At 43.4% G+C, this 13,516-nt stretch overlaps 1 long non-coding RNA gene across 1 annotated transcript in view; it reads right to left on the reverse strand.

Moving 5' to 3' along the window:
- LOC135578415 (uncharacterized) overlaps positions 1-10,092 on the reverse strand; it is a 47,296-nt gene extending 37,204 nt beyond the window's left edge. The window contains exon 1 of the long non-coding RNA XR_010469961.1: positions 9,846-10,092. This is a non-coding gene — a long non-coding RNA (uncharacterized LOC135578415). The remainder of the gene's footprint in view (positions 1-9,845) is intronic.
- Positions 10,093-13,516: the final 3,424 nt, after the last annotated feature.

The raw sequence follows: 13,516 nt of genomic DNA on the forward strand, positions 1-13,516 counted from the left end.
TTTAGTTGTTACTGGCAGTGCATGTCACCTCAGCTCAAAAGCTGAAAATTAATGAGTGTATTTACAGAGTTTTAATTACTGTTCTTAATTCCTGAGTGTAAACTTTGCCTACCCACAGGGAATCTTCACTGCTGGAGATAGCTGTTAGAAGCGTATAATAATAAGGGAATAGGTTTGCATCTCTTCCACTGTGGTTGCTTTAATTTGCAGTGACAATTGTTAGATCATGTATTTAGAACCAAAATAATTTTTACATCCTGTGTGCCAGAAGGAGATACCTACATTGCACCTGAAGCTAGGATGGTAGTACACACAGATGCATCCCAGCCAGCACCAAACCCATATACTCACTGTGCTTTATCATTACATTGAACTTGACCCAAGGAAGTAATTTATAAGCCAATTCATGTTTGTTTATACTAGTCAAATGAAAGATGTGACAACAGAGAACTCAACCTAGGCTCTACAAACTCACCAGGGTCAGGTTGTGTTGGTGGTTTGCTGGCCCATATGTGTGCCTTCACATCTCCTACTCCTTGCATTAGCTAAAGTCTGTTCCACGGACAGCCCAAGGGAAAACACAAGTAAAACAGCTTAATTTGCACTACCTGACATAGAAAGCATAATGAGGAGCAGAAGTGATTAGTGAGTAGTATTTTGGGCCTCATATCACTAGTTCTTGATGTTCACCCATAGGACAAGTGGGTCTTCATGTGCCCCAGGAAGAACTGTCAAGCTGGAAACACATAACAAAATTCATCCTGCAATGAGCTTGCAAGCTCAATAAAAGCAACATGCCATGTTTCAGGTATACGGTAACCAGCATCATGGCCTCAGTAGTGCTGAGGTAGGACTTGGGCAGCAGATTTTCTTTACCTATAATTCCAGACAACCTGGGATGAAAAGCTATCCCCTTGCAGCCTACAAAAAGGATTATGTGTGTTATAAATGTCTTCCAGGCTCCATGGAGCAAATCCCTGGTTTAGAAGTATTTTGAGGGAAGGAACAACTAAAAACATAGAAGCAAAGTAAAACTGGAACAAAATGCAACATAACCCTAACAAAGGCAGCTTCTGCCTGTCTACCAGAATACTCTTATCTGATTTTACAGACAAAGGAAGCATGGGAAGATGTCATTTATCTGGAATAGAATAAAGCATTTGATAGCCTGCCAGATGGAAACTATTAGTTCAAGTAGAGAAAGTGGGGATTAAGATAAGAATTGCAAAGTAGTTAAGGAATTGGCTAAAGGGGAGGTGACAATGGGTTGAGCTGAAAGGAAGAAAAGCACTAGCAGTGTTTGGCAAGGGTCGGTATCAATCCTATCTATTTCTTTAATAATTTTGGCACAAAAGAGTGTCTAACGAAACTTTCTGATGGCTGAGATTGGCGAGATTTGTCAGTTTTGAGAAGCAGCAGAATTTTACCTAAGAAGATCCAAATAATCTTCAGAAACTATAGGCATGGAAGGAAATTTTATTATTTAAAGTTAAAGGGTGTGCACTTAAGAAATCATGAGTAGGAGTTTGTGCGAACCATGCCCATGACAGCAAGCCAGCAATGTGATCTGACCACTGGAAAAGGTAAATGTCACCTAGAATGAAGCATTTTCCCTACAGGAAGGAAAGTATTAGTGAAATCAGCAAATGCTGGCAGAACCTCATGAAGAAGACCATGCACAGTTTTGGTAACCAACGCTGCTTATGTGCTACTTAAAGAAAACATGCCAGGGACTGCTCCCTGCTTGGAGGTCAGACTAATGGCACAGATCATGTCTAATCCTTTAAATCCTCCCACCTTCTCAGAAGCAGCAAGCCCAAACTGCCTTTTAGGAGTGGGCCCTATCCTTTGCTAGCTCCAAAACCAAGCCCAGGTATTGCTTGGGATTGTGCTAATGAATACAAGCAGAAACCATGTAGAAAGTAAATCATGTGCAGGCACCTTTGGCCTAATCCCTGGCTCTGTTTAGTCTCTGGGATGGAACTACCCCAGTGTACCCAGGATTTGTGCTGGATTAGCACGTACTGAAGAGGAAGGTTACTAGGATGAAGGGAAAACTGGAGAGCATCTTACAAGAGGACATGAGAAGCACTTGTATTATCTAGATACACCAGAGACTCAAAAAGTAGATGGTTGGCATAAATAAGAAGTAGGAGAAGAATATTTAAACAAAGGGACAACATTTGCTATGAGTAAATTAAGAGAGGCATCACAAGTTTATCTATTCATCCAACAGAGCAGAGTGCTGGAGCAGCCTTCCAGAGCAAATTCAGAGAAGGAAGATTTTAATGTTAAAAAGGAACTTGTAGAGTTTTCTGTGGCGGATATCCACAGCAGTCCAAAGGACTATAAAGATGATGCATGCTGTGTCATGATATATTACAGTCTTGCCCTTCTCCATGGTTTGAACTCTCATTGCCTTCCTCAAATTTTTATAAGTGCACAAAACCAGTCAGCATTTTTAAACCCTGGTAGGTCTCTCAGAGATTGTTGAGACGAGGGAAGCTAAACAGATCCATGTTCATTGTGCCCACTTCTGAGTTTGCACCCTTGTGCCCAGCCAGTGCCACTTCTTTTCCCAAGCACACAGATCATTGCAAGCAGAAATACTGGAAAATAAGTCTTAACAAAGAGATCCACAAAAGCTTTAGTTGTGCCTTATTGGCTTTGTTCAGCTAGTCTAGTTTCACTAAAGAGCAATTAAACAGAGAGGGGGCCTAGGGAAGCTTATCTTTTTCAGGAAGCATAGCACACATTTTTTATGAATCTCTCAATGGTAAGTTTAAAACCAGACAAAGATAAACAGGAGTGGGGGAAGCTGTACCTAATGGCTCACACATTAATTCCAGCTTTGTCTTGTTTCACTTGTATGTAGATAACAGCTGCGTAATCTACTCATCAGCTAAGCTGAGTCTCTCCTTACATTTCTAGAGGTTATAACAATTAGTTATTCCCATATAATAATTTAAAGTAGTCGTAAGCCTCTTCTGGGCTGAAATTTGGAAACCATCTCCTGCTAAGCTAGTGAACTGAGTTTCCAAGTGATGCTCAACCATTCCATGTATGAAAATACATGGAAAAATGTAAGGACTATATCATCCCCCTGACTGGAAATCCACAGTCAAAGACCACGTGGCGAGCTGATCAGGGGGCTCTCCTCCTGCCCGGTGACACACAGAACACCTACATGTCAGAGCAGCCACAGAGACTGGGGAAAACTCAGGTGCAGCTCCTTGCCCTTCTTCTACTGTATCTTGGATGTGTCCTCTCTCTTTAGACTTCTTCTGTGGTGAGATACTCTGGACATAAATCCAGCTTGGAGCTGAAACACCTTCTACATTTTTACAAGTTTCACTGACAAGAGTATATTCCCATTTAAACAAAATGGTTTCAACAACAACAAAAAGGATTAAAAAAAAAATCCGCCAGTCTTTTTCCATTCACCTATAAAACCCATCAGGGAAATAAGCTGTTATTTGACATTTAAACAAGACATTTAAATAAGAACTCTTCCTCTGTGATGCAGTATGTTGCAGTTACAAGGGTGTAGTCAGACATTTGCTAAATAGGCTGTAGTTATAATTTTTAATTTCCTAGAGGTAGCATTCCCCTTTGCCTCCCCCAAACCCAAGTCTCCTATATGGCAGTGTCATGGGCTGTTGCCATGCCATCAGCCAGCCACGGATCTTTTTTGAGAACAAACATGCACTTATTATGAAGATTAAACTGGTAACACCATTTGTCCACATGCCAGACACCAGGGGTATAGCAACCCCACGTTGCTTTTGAATGACATTAATCTGACCTGGCCTGACCACACTCTTCACAACAGCACAGTTTTTCCTTCGCCAGAACTGGAGCTCAGATGAATTGCACTTTATTCACTATAAAGCCCTGAGCCTCCATCTCTCTGCACAGGACTTTCTGAATATTTCCTCTGAGTTTACCAAACATTTCCTTGTTCCCAAACCACAGAGAAGTGGGTGGGGAACAGGAGGGTGAGGGAATCCCTGTGGCTGCAGTCTCCAGTCCTCTGTAAGGATGACTTCTCACAGGCTCTGTGCCTGACCAAAAACCTTTCCAGGCTGGAAGGTCTCCATCGAGTCCAGCGGATTTTGGATCTGCACCACACAAAGCTAGTTGTGGAAGAGGAAAGCATTGTTCAACTACCAGAAACAAGCAAAACAGATAGAAGTGCCCTAACATCAGAAAAACGTCATGCATAAGAGACCTCATGACTGGTCTATGTGATATAGCACAGCAATGGTTTTCAGCAGTTGGCATTCAGGGTGAAGTCTCAGGGGGGGCTTAAACCACCTTTGGAAAGGAGGAAGGACAACAAATCCAATGATTTTCAGTAGCCCTTCTTGTTCTCCCAGTCCTGTTGTCAGGTACACCAACTCCGCGCTCCTGGAGGGGCACCGCAAAATCTGAGGTGGTGCTCTTCTCTCCCCTGCCTTCCTGCTGGCTCTTGACCTCCCCCTCCCCAGCATCCAGCGTGTTTCTCCTCACTGGCACAGGTTTTGCTGGCACCAGAACACCACCTGTGTCTGGATTCAGTGGCCTCTTTCTCCTTTGTTAGGAGGGCTCCTGGTTCATGTTGTCTCTTTCTCATCAGCTTTTACTGTGACCCGTGGGAGGCAGGGCAGGAGGAAAAGGGAAGAGATGACAAGCCAAGTTTCATAATGTTCAGATGCAGTTTCACATCCAGGACATGTAAGATAATCCAGCCACAAGGCTGACAGCATTGCAACAGAAGCCACGCATCCTAATACAAATGTTAGACAACATGTTTCTATGACCTAACTTGCCTTCAGTCTTCCCACAAAACCACAGAGTATGGGGAGAAGAGTTAACACATCCTCTTCTAGGTTTCCTCTAACAAATGTGACAATGCATCACAGACTGAAAGGCAATTGAAAGTGTGATGGATTGGTTCAAGAAAGCCAAGCCCTATATCGGTCCTATCTAAGTCCCCCAGAGACTCTCCCATGCTAAAACCAGTAGCTTCCACAGACATCAATCAGAATTCTGGGCAAACTGGACCTGATGCAGCAACAGTGGTCCCAGGTCTGATGCTACATGTCTCCACAAGAAATCATGGGCTGGTTCCTCCTGCCACCAGTGTGGAAAGGAAGAAGAGACATCTAGCAAAGCCCCGCAGAGAGGAACAATGTGCTGGCCTGGATGCTCTCCATCGCCCACGCCTTGCTGGCGCGGCACGCTCACTGCCCTCCCCACCAGCCACATGAAGGAAGGGATGAGGCAGTACCCAAGTCCATCATTGCATACAGGATCAACCCCAGGAGTTATTTATAGTCCCTTGGGAAGTGATGGAGGACGTGGATGTGAATGGGAGGGAGATTCAGACCAGATGTCCACGGGCCCTTTCCAAGCAAGTCCACATAAATGTGCTGCACAGCTCACAACCGGAGCTGCGTTGTGTCAAACCATTGTGGTTACCCAAGGACCAGTGTGATAGCGTCAAGCCGGCAACGGAGCAGGGGAAAGGATTCTTGCTCACTAATTGAATAGGGGCCTCAACCAAAGGAGAACAATGCGTAGCGCTGGGGCAGCAGGGCCGCATTGTGAGAGCCTCTGCGAGGAGCGGCCACCGCTGCCAGTCCCATTGTTCAGCGCTATCTCCATCTGCTCGCAGGCCAGAGCTCCTCACCCCGGCTGGCCATACGCATTCACTACGCATCACTCCAGCAGCCACCTCTACCAAGGGTGGAGAGACTTCACCAACGACGCTGCTGGACATGGGTGCTGATGGAGGTAGAGTGCTCCTTCAAGCACAGGATGTGTTCCTTGTGTTTCCAACATCCACAGTGAATCCAAAACTCTTACCACAGCCTTATTGTTGCTGTTACTATGAGACCAAGTCCACAATAACTGCATTTTTCCAATGCTGGTTAGAACAGATGTACTTTGCCAGCAAGGGATTTTGTTGGGCCTTTTTTTTTTTTCTCTTTTTTTTTAAATTGTACATGTTAGATTTTGTTCAATGGAATTAGAGGGAGGTCCTCAGCTGTTGAAATAACACCACTGAAGTCAACAGAGTGCACACTCATTTGTGCAGCTGACCTCTGAGCTAGGCTTTTACCAATGGGTGGCCAAACAACATACCATTAAACCAATCTTAAACTTAAAACCAAGAGACCAGTTCCTTACTAACAACAACAAAAAGGATCAGCAAAAGTAAAACAGGGAAAGTGGAGGAAGCCAAAGGAGGGTAAAGGAGAAGCCTGCTGAAATAAAAAAGCCTAGAACCAGTTTCAGAAAACAATCCACAAGCAATGCTAAAGAAACTCTCCTGACATGCAGCTCCATCACTAAGCCCCTTTGTTTTTTTGGTAAATCCTTGCCTCTGACCCATCCCAGCTGGTGGGCATAGGCTCATCGGAGCTGCCTGGGCTGGCATGAGGTGAGACATAGGGTGAAGAGCAATTGCTCAGCTATGCTGGCTCAAGCCAATGAAGGACTTTATGCACCATTCAATTACACAAAGCCAAGGTCCTGGAGTCTTTTCTAAGGGCCTGATATTTAGCTCATCTGTCACACAGTTTCAGGACCTAGTGGAAAGCCCAGCACCACAGTGAGAGATTCTTCAGATAATATAAGACATTTAGAAAAATGGAACTGAAAATTCAATAGAACAGAAAATTTTGTGGAGGTTTGGAAAAGTTCCATCTGCTTCATGATCTTTTCTAAATTTCCATGCAGTTCTGCACTGCCCTGTTAGCCAGATTCAGAAGCAGAAAAACCTCCCTAAAAAGGCTGGTTAATTATCTGCAATCTCACAGAGAAATCTGTTCTCTACCAGCCAGGTTCTAGGTAGTAAAACCGAATTTCTAAATTTAGTTAGAAATTTATCTAAATTTATGGCAAGCTATGCCTAATTTTACTTCTCTCTTGCACAAAATAATGTCCTTCCTTCAAGCAGTACTTGCTCGTACTCAGGACGAGACAGATAGGACAGTGTTGGCTGAGTCTTGGAATTAATTCAAAGATTATGTGAAACACCAAGAATGTAGATAAACAGAGACTGAAAGAATTAAAGAGCTAATGCTCTTTGCAGGGAAGCAGCTCCACATGGCATTCAAAGACTCCAAGGTTCCCCTATCCCTACTGGTTATGCAGTCTGGTTTGAAGAAACAGCTACAGGCCTTGAAGGAGATGGTTTAAATAATGCAGCTATCCACTTACAGGTGTTAGTTATTCCCATCCATGCTTTGCATTCAGAGAAAATATGAATTTTCCTGCTGGTTAAACCCAAAGCCCAGGTAATGCCCAATCCTCTCCCAGTAGTATGTGGAGCAGACGCCCCTCAGGTGAAGGCAGGATTCCTGGGGTTGAGGGTAGGGGGTAACCAGGGGAAGCACCAGGAGACCCTGCTGCCAGACAATAGCAAGTCAATCCCTTCACCTACACACATGGCTGATCACATTCCTTACTTGTCTCCACTCTGACTGTCCAGATCCGAACATTTCCGTCCTGTAGAGTCTGAGCATCCCCCAAGTATTCCCTGGAACCCAGTCCTCCTTTGTACCCTGCTAGCTCAGCACCTCAACAATTCCTTAGAGCAATGAGCTGCGTAAGGCTGAGTGTGAGTTTTGTACCAAAGTGCTTCCCTCATTCATTTTATGGCTGTTGCCCTTTAGTTTAATTGAATGCTATTGGTCTAGCATGAAGAAGCAAAATGGGAGTGAAATAAAGAGGGCTCTCAGTTGATCTTCTATACAAATTCAATCTAGTCACCTTTTTCCCTTGTCCTCTTCTTTCATTTCATTTCCAAGCAGATAAAGTGAAAGCCCACCTGCTCTTCTTTCATCCCCTACTTGTGTTTAGAAACCACACTCTTCGTAATGTTTTGCAAAGTTACTGTTCCCATATTCCTTTCCCCCCCGACATACACACAATTGCTCTCTCAGAGGTACATTATACATTCAGGGAACTCAATTACCTTTTTCCTGACAGGCTGTTACAGCAGCTGTAAACCTGAGTTGTAAAGGGGCACTCTCCAGCCACCAAGCTCCATCCCACTTCGAGGTGTCATGGACCAGGCAGTGCCCGGGGAACCCACTGAGGTGACTGTGGGGCCCGGGCAGGACAGGCCCATCCACACCAACTGGTCAGCTGGGAACCACTGGCTGAGATGAACAATCCCTGTACTTTCAAAAATGTAGTAAGAGGAACGTTTCATCCCAGATTCCTGTTTACTGATGGTTTACTTCAATCTGATGCTGATATTATCTCTGTTACCCAGCAAATCAATTGATGAATGGATCTTTCCTGTGTGTAACCCCATCAGCTGCACACCTCAGTTATGTTTATCCAACATTCCCTTCCGGTCCCATTTGTGCTGACACTTTCCTTCTTGGAATAACAATTATTAAACCACTTGGTGCCTTTCATGGTTAATTATTTCCTTTCTTTAACATAACCTACCTTCAGACTGCAGGCTAGGTCTTGAACACATCTCAGCAACCCCACTTTCATTTTTCTCATGACAAATAATGTTGAAAAGTCCTTATTACTGATTTATGGACTTCTGTCGCATACATTTCTTCTGCAAAGTTTCATCATTTAGCAATTTTTAATAACCACTGTCATAATATTTTTTGTCTTTTTGACCTGCATTTCCTTCAGTCAATGAAGGTAAATTTCCTTGGTTTCGTTTCTCACCTACAAGTTAGCAGGTTACCAGGCTGAGGTTCCTGTCATATGACTGAAGTGAGTAGGATAATCATATTAAAGGAAAAACTGCTATTAAATGTGCAAAATTTGAATGTGTTCTTTGGTCCCTAATTCACTATTTTTACATGTCAGGCACTGTTAAAAACTAACCTCTATTTACTCTCCTCTAAGAAAAAAAAGATTACTCTTTTGAAAGTTCTTTACCATAAGCCGTTTTTCTCTACTTCAGACCCAAATATTTCAAAGAAAGAGCTTTAATCCTGTCTTAAGTCATCTCTGTGTGATACAGGAAAATAGCACAGTCCTTAATTTAATAGAATAATATTGATAAGTACTGTGATAGTGTACCTATTTTGCAAAGTTATGCCTAAGGCTTTGTTCCATTTTACCTAGATAAAGTATGCTACATACTAACATGCTTAAACCAACAGAGCCTGTTTATATTTCCAAGCTGTAGGGAAGAGACTTTAGTAGTGCAGTGCATGTTTTTAAAACCTCAGTCATATTAGTCCCAGAGACACACACAGCACACTTGAACTAATGCAGAAACCTGTGTAGGTGTGACTCAAATGATTGCTACTGCACAAATTTTGACACCAGCGTTGGTCTATGTTGTAGGAATAACAGGCCAATCTCTCACCCACTAACCAATGCACAGTGGGAAAAGAACATACACTTGTCAACCCACTACAGTGGAAAAGTTACACAGAAAAGGAAAAATTGGAGTGAGTTTTCCAGCTCTAGATTCTTCTCTAAGTTAGCAAGGATGATGTGCGTACCTTTACTTGCCTCTCTTCATCTGGTTACCTCTTCCCCTACTGTGTGTTAGTGTCAGACTTTCTTCATTTATCACACAAGCCAAGAGGTAACAAAGAAAAAGAAAGAAAGAAAGAAAGACAGAAAGACAGAAAGACAGAAAGACAGAAAGACAGAAAGAAAGAAAGAAAGAAAGAAAGAAAGAAAGAAAGAAAGAAAGAAAGAAAGAAAAAGGAAAAAGATGCCCATATGGTCTATAGCCTCTTCAGCAAGGGTTCAAGAGACACTATTCCTCATTACTGTTACAAAGAGGAACTTAATGATATGCTATATCCTTCCCAGGGGATAAGCCCCTGGCAAAGCTGAAGGCTGCAGAACATGGCACCCACCTCTGTTTCCCTGAATGGCAACCATGGGTACTAGCACATTCCAAAAGGGGGCTGCGTGGCAAATGCACTTCTCACTGTGGCATTTCTTCAGCTTCTACATATCAGAATTTCCAGGTAGGCATTTCAACTAAAGACTTTCCCAATAGCTACTTCATCTGGCTCGGGGCATTCTCTTAGAAGGTGCTTAGCACCTTTGGGTCACAGAATCCTTCTAAGAATGTCTTTTTTTCAGTTTTCTTTCACAGACCATCTCATCAAAACCAGTAAAAAAAAAAAAAAAAAAAAGTAAAAAAAAAAAAAAAAAAGTAAAAAAAAAAAAAAAATGGGACAGGTCAACACTCCAGCAGAAAATTCAGCTTTCTTTTCTGAGAGCAATCAGCTCAAAAAGGTGCCACGGATAAACCTGGCAGTCAGTGCTTGCAGTCATTCTCCACAAGCAAGAGGATGTCTGCCCTTCAAAGGAGGGAGCTCTTTGTAAAGAATCCTGCTAATGACACCTAGGATAATCAGTGCAAACAGGTCTTTCTACTTCTGGGCTCCATGCCATCGTTCATTCAGGGGCTGGGTAGCTGAAGGCAGGGCACTCCAGGGCTTTGCTGCTTTGGGAGGTTCAGGTGGGAATACACCTCAGGGATGGGAGGATTCATGCTTCGGGAGAGTGATCCAACCTCTCATTTGAAAACCATGAATTTAGCAAACCTGGACTCTTTGTGGTACAGTATGTTAAGTAATCACTGGCTCCAACCCTGAATTTCTTAGGAAGTTTCCTCTCATACCTCTTTCAGTGAGAGCTTGACTGTGTGATAATGAGGTGAAAACTGGATGGTGTACCACTTCTTTTGCTGAGCTTGTAAAGGCCAGGTGCAATGGGATCCTGACGGGCTTGATTGACATTTCCACAACATATGTTCCTAAAAAGAGCCTACCTCCTCCACGCTGAGTGAGCCAGGTGCTGCACAGGTCAGTGACTGTGCTCTCATGGATCCTGCATGCTACTGTCTCCTGGGACAGCACAGCCTACTGATGGTCAGAACCATGGACTGGGATCTCCTGCCACTTCATAGCCACTCATCTGGCATCATTTCCTGCTAAATGATCTGTCTGTGTCACAGAGTTCAAATGCTGTTTGTGGCCACACCTGAATCAAGGTTCAGAACACTAACCAAGGATGCTGGTTGTGAGACTCCTAAACCTTTGATTTCGGACTCTTAAGGCTGAGGAACTTTGTTTTCAGAGTCAGTAAAACATTTTAGAATATGGAGTAAATTCCGAATAATATAGTATAATGCATCCAAGATATAGTGATAACAAGAAAGATAGGGGATTTAGGCCAGAATATCTAAATCCTTTGGGACAAAAAAAAAAATAAAGCCAGTGTAGCTGCTCTTTGAACCTTCTGGAACTGTTTTACTGGTGAAAGAAGGCCAGACTCTAGGCTACATCAGAAAATCCTGGCCCTTCTACTAAGCTAATTGACTTAGTATTTTGGCAACGTGTTTACTCTCCCCTTCCTCTCTTTTACTACCTTTTCTATTTCAGTGCTGTAAAACTCAACTGACTTCTAAAAAACAAATTCACTTTTTTTTTTTTCCAGTGTTTGTTATACCTTCTCCACCTAGTTAATGACTGGCTGGAACAGCGGCAAGGCCAGGAATGCTTCATGCTCTGGGCACTCGCTAATTGGGTTGTTAGCAGACTAGAGAGACAGGAGGAGATGGGGAAAAGCTCTGCTATTATAAGCCAGGGAGCGTAAAGAAAAAGAAAGTGAAATAAATATAGAACTGTTACGTTAGGGAAATTACGGTTCTTAACTCCCTATTTTTCTAAAAAAAACAGCTCCCTTGGGACAACTCACAAACTCCAAAAACAAAACAGGCCAGAAATACAACTCACTTTATTTTTTATAACAAAGTCAGAAAAAAAAATTATATTTTTATAAAAGAAATCGACAGGCCTAACCCTCCTGCCACTTGGTGTTGACTGTATATGAAGAACCATGTCCAGCGTCCAGGCTTGGTTCATGTTAACCAGAAATGCTGACCAGCAGAGCCAGTACAGGTACAAGGCCGGCACCACATTTTCTGTGCACTCTTGCCTGTAATTCTTGCAGGCTGAGTGACACCATGCAGGGTCCAGCCTGTTCACATTTATTTTTGTGCTTCTAAGACTCAACAGCATCTCTCAGCTGAAGGAGCCATGCTCTTGCATCCCAGCTGAGGCTGCAGAAGCATCTTCACATGCAGTTGCAGGATACGTCTGAGACAGGAGCAGATCTGCTGTGTTTGCAAGCTGCCCGCACAGTTGCTGTGAAAGCACATCAGCTGCAAGCAGGTGCCATGGGCTCTCCCCTGGCACTGCTGCGGACACACCAGCCAGAACATGAGTGACCTTTCAGGATTTAAACAGGGGTCATGTCCTGGCACAAGAAGCATACAGCACCACGGTACTGCAGGGCCAGTGACCAGAGCCGCCGAACCCCCTGCCCACTGCACCCCCCGAGCCAGGGTACTTCACCCCGACGGAGCCACCTCTGGGCCAAGCCACGTGTTGCTACCAAAGCAAAGGTTTTGTCCTTTCCTTCTCATCACCTGGTGCCAGGAGAGCAGTGGGGAATGGGGTTCATCTTGTCCCATCCACTCCCCCCAGCCTTCCCAGAGGAGCTGTGCAATAGGCTTTGTGCTCGTGTGTCTATAGGTGCTTGTGTCTATAGGTGCATGTGTCTATAGGTGTGTGTCTATAGGCACATGTGTCTATAGGCACGTGTGTCTATAGGCGCGCGTGTTTATTGCCAGCCCTCCCCAGCCCCTCTACGAGGTGTGAATTTCACCTCAGGTGAATTATTTCTCCAGGGATTACATAACAAAGTGATTGTGAAAATGCCATCGTCTGTGTTATAGAAACTTAACAGAGCCCCTGGAGTCTTTAAATTAAAACATTGCACTCAAGTGCTTTTTGCCATGTATCTCCTCCTACACACAGCTCACTCTAGTCTGCAAAATAAAAAGGCAGGACAGCTTCCTACAGGCTTTCAAAGAGAAGATCCTACCCTAATTAACTATAATCTTGTTCAGACGGCATTTTCCTTCATGATTCAAAGACTAGCAGGGGGCTGGGGCTAGGCAGAAAAGGAGATTATTAAAACTTTAATAACATGAGCCTTTGAACCTTCCCAAATTCTTTACAATTTTCTCACATCTCTAACCCAGATGTCTGCATTTAAAAACTGTGCCAACATACATGAACTTTTTGTTTACACTTTTATATCTTTCAATGGAGTCTCTTTAAAAATGATAGGAAACACCATGCTTGAAGCTCACAAAGTGAGATGACAAGGCTAAAGATTAAAAAAAAAGAAAGAAAAAAAAAAACACAAAGAGGGTTTCGCAGACTCTGTTTCCAGAAGGCGAATCTGCTCCAGGAGGCATGGGCAATGCCTCCACAGTGCTCCAGGCAGAGTTGGAACTGGGTAAGAAATGGTTTTCCTGTTCAGTAAACAATTTTAAGGGTTCCGAAATGTTCTCATGCAGCATCAGAGCATAGCTGAGACCTTGGGATTTTTTTTTTAATTAAAAAAAAAAAAAAAGGCAAACAAGAAATACCTCTACACATGCCTGTAAAAGAGTGTAGAAGCTAGCACAGTGCAACAAGATCTCCTGCAACAGAACCATTTC

The sequence above is a fragment of the Columba livia genome, chromosome 2 (genome assembly GCF_036013475.1).
Source record: "Columba livia isolate bColLiv1 breed racing homer chromosome 2, bColLiv1.pat.W.v2, whole genome shotgun sequence".
NCBI lineage: Eukaryota > Metazoa > Chordata > Aves > Columbiformes > Columbidae > Columba > Columba livia.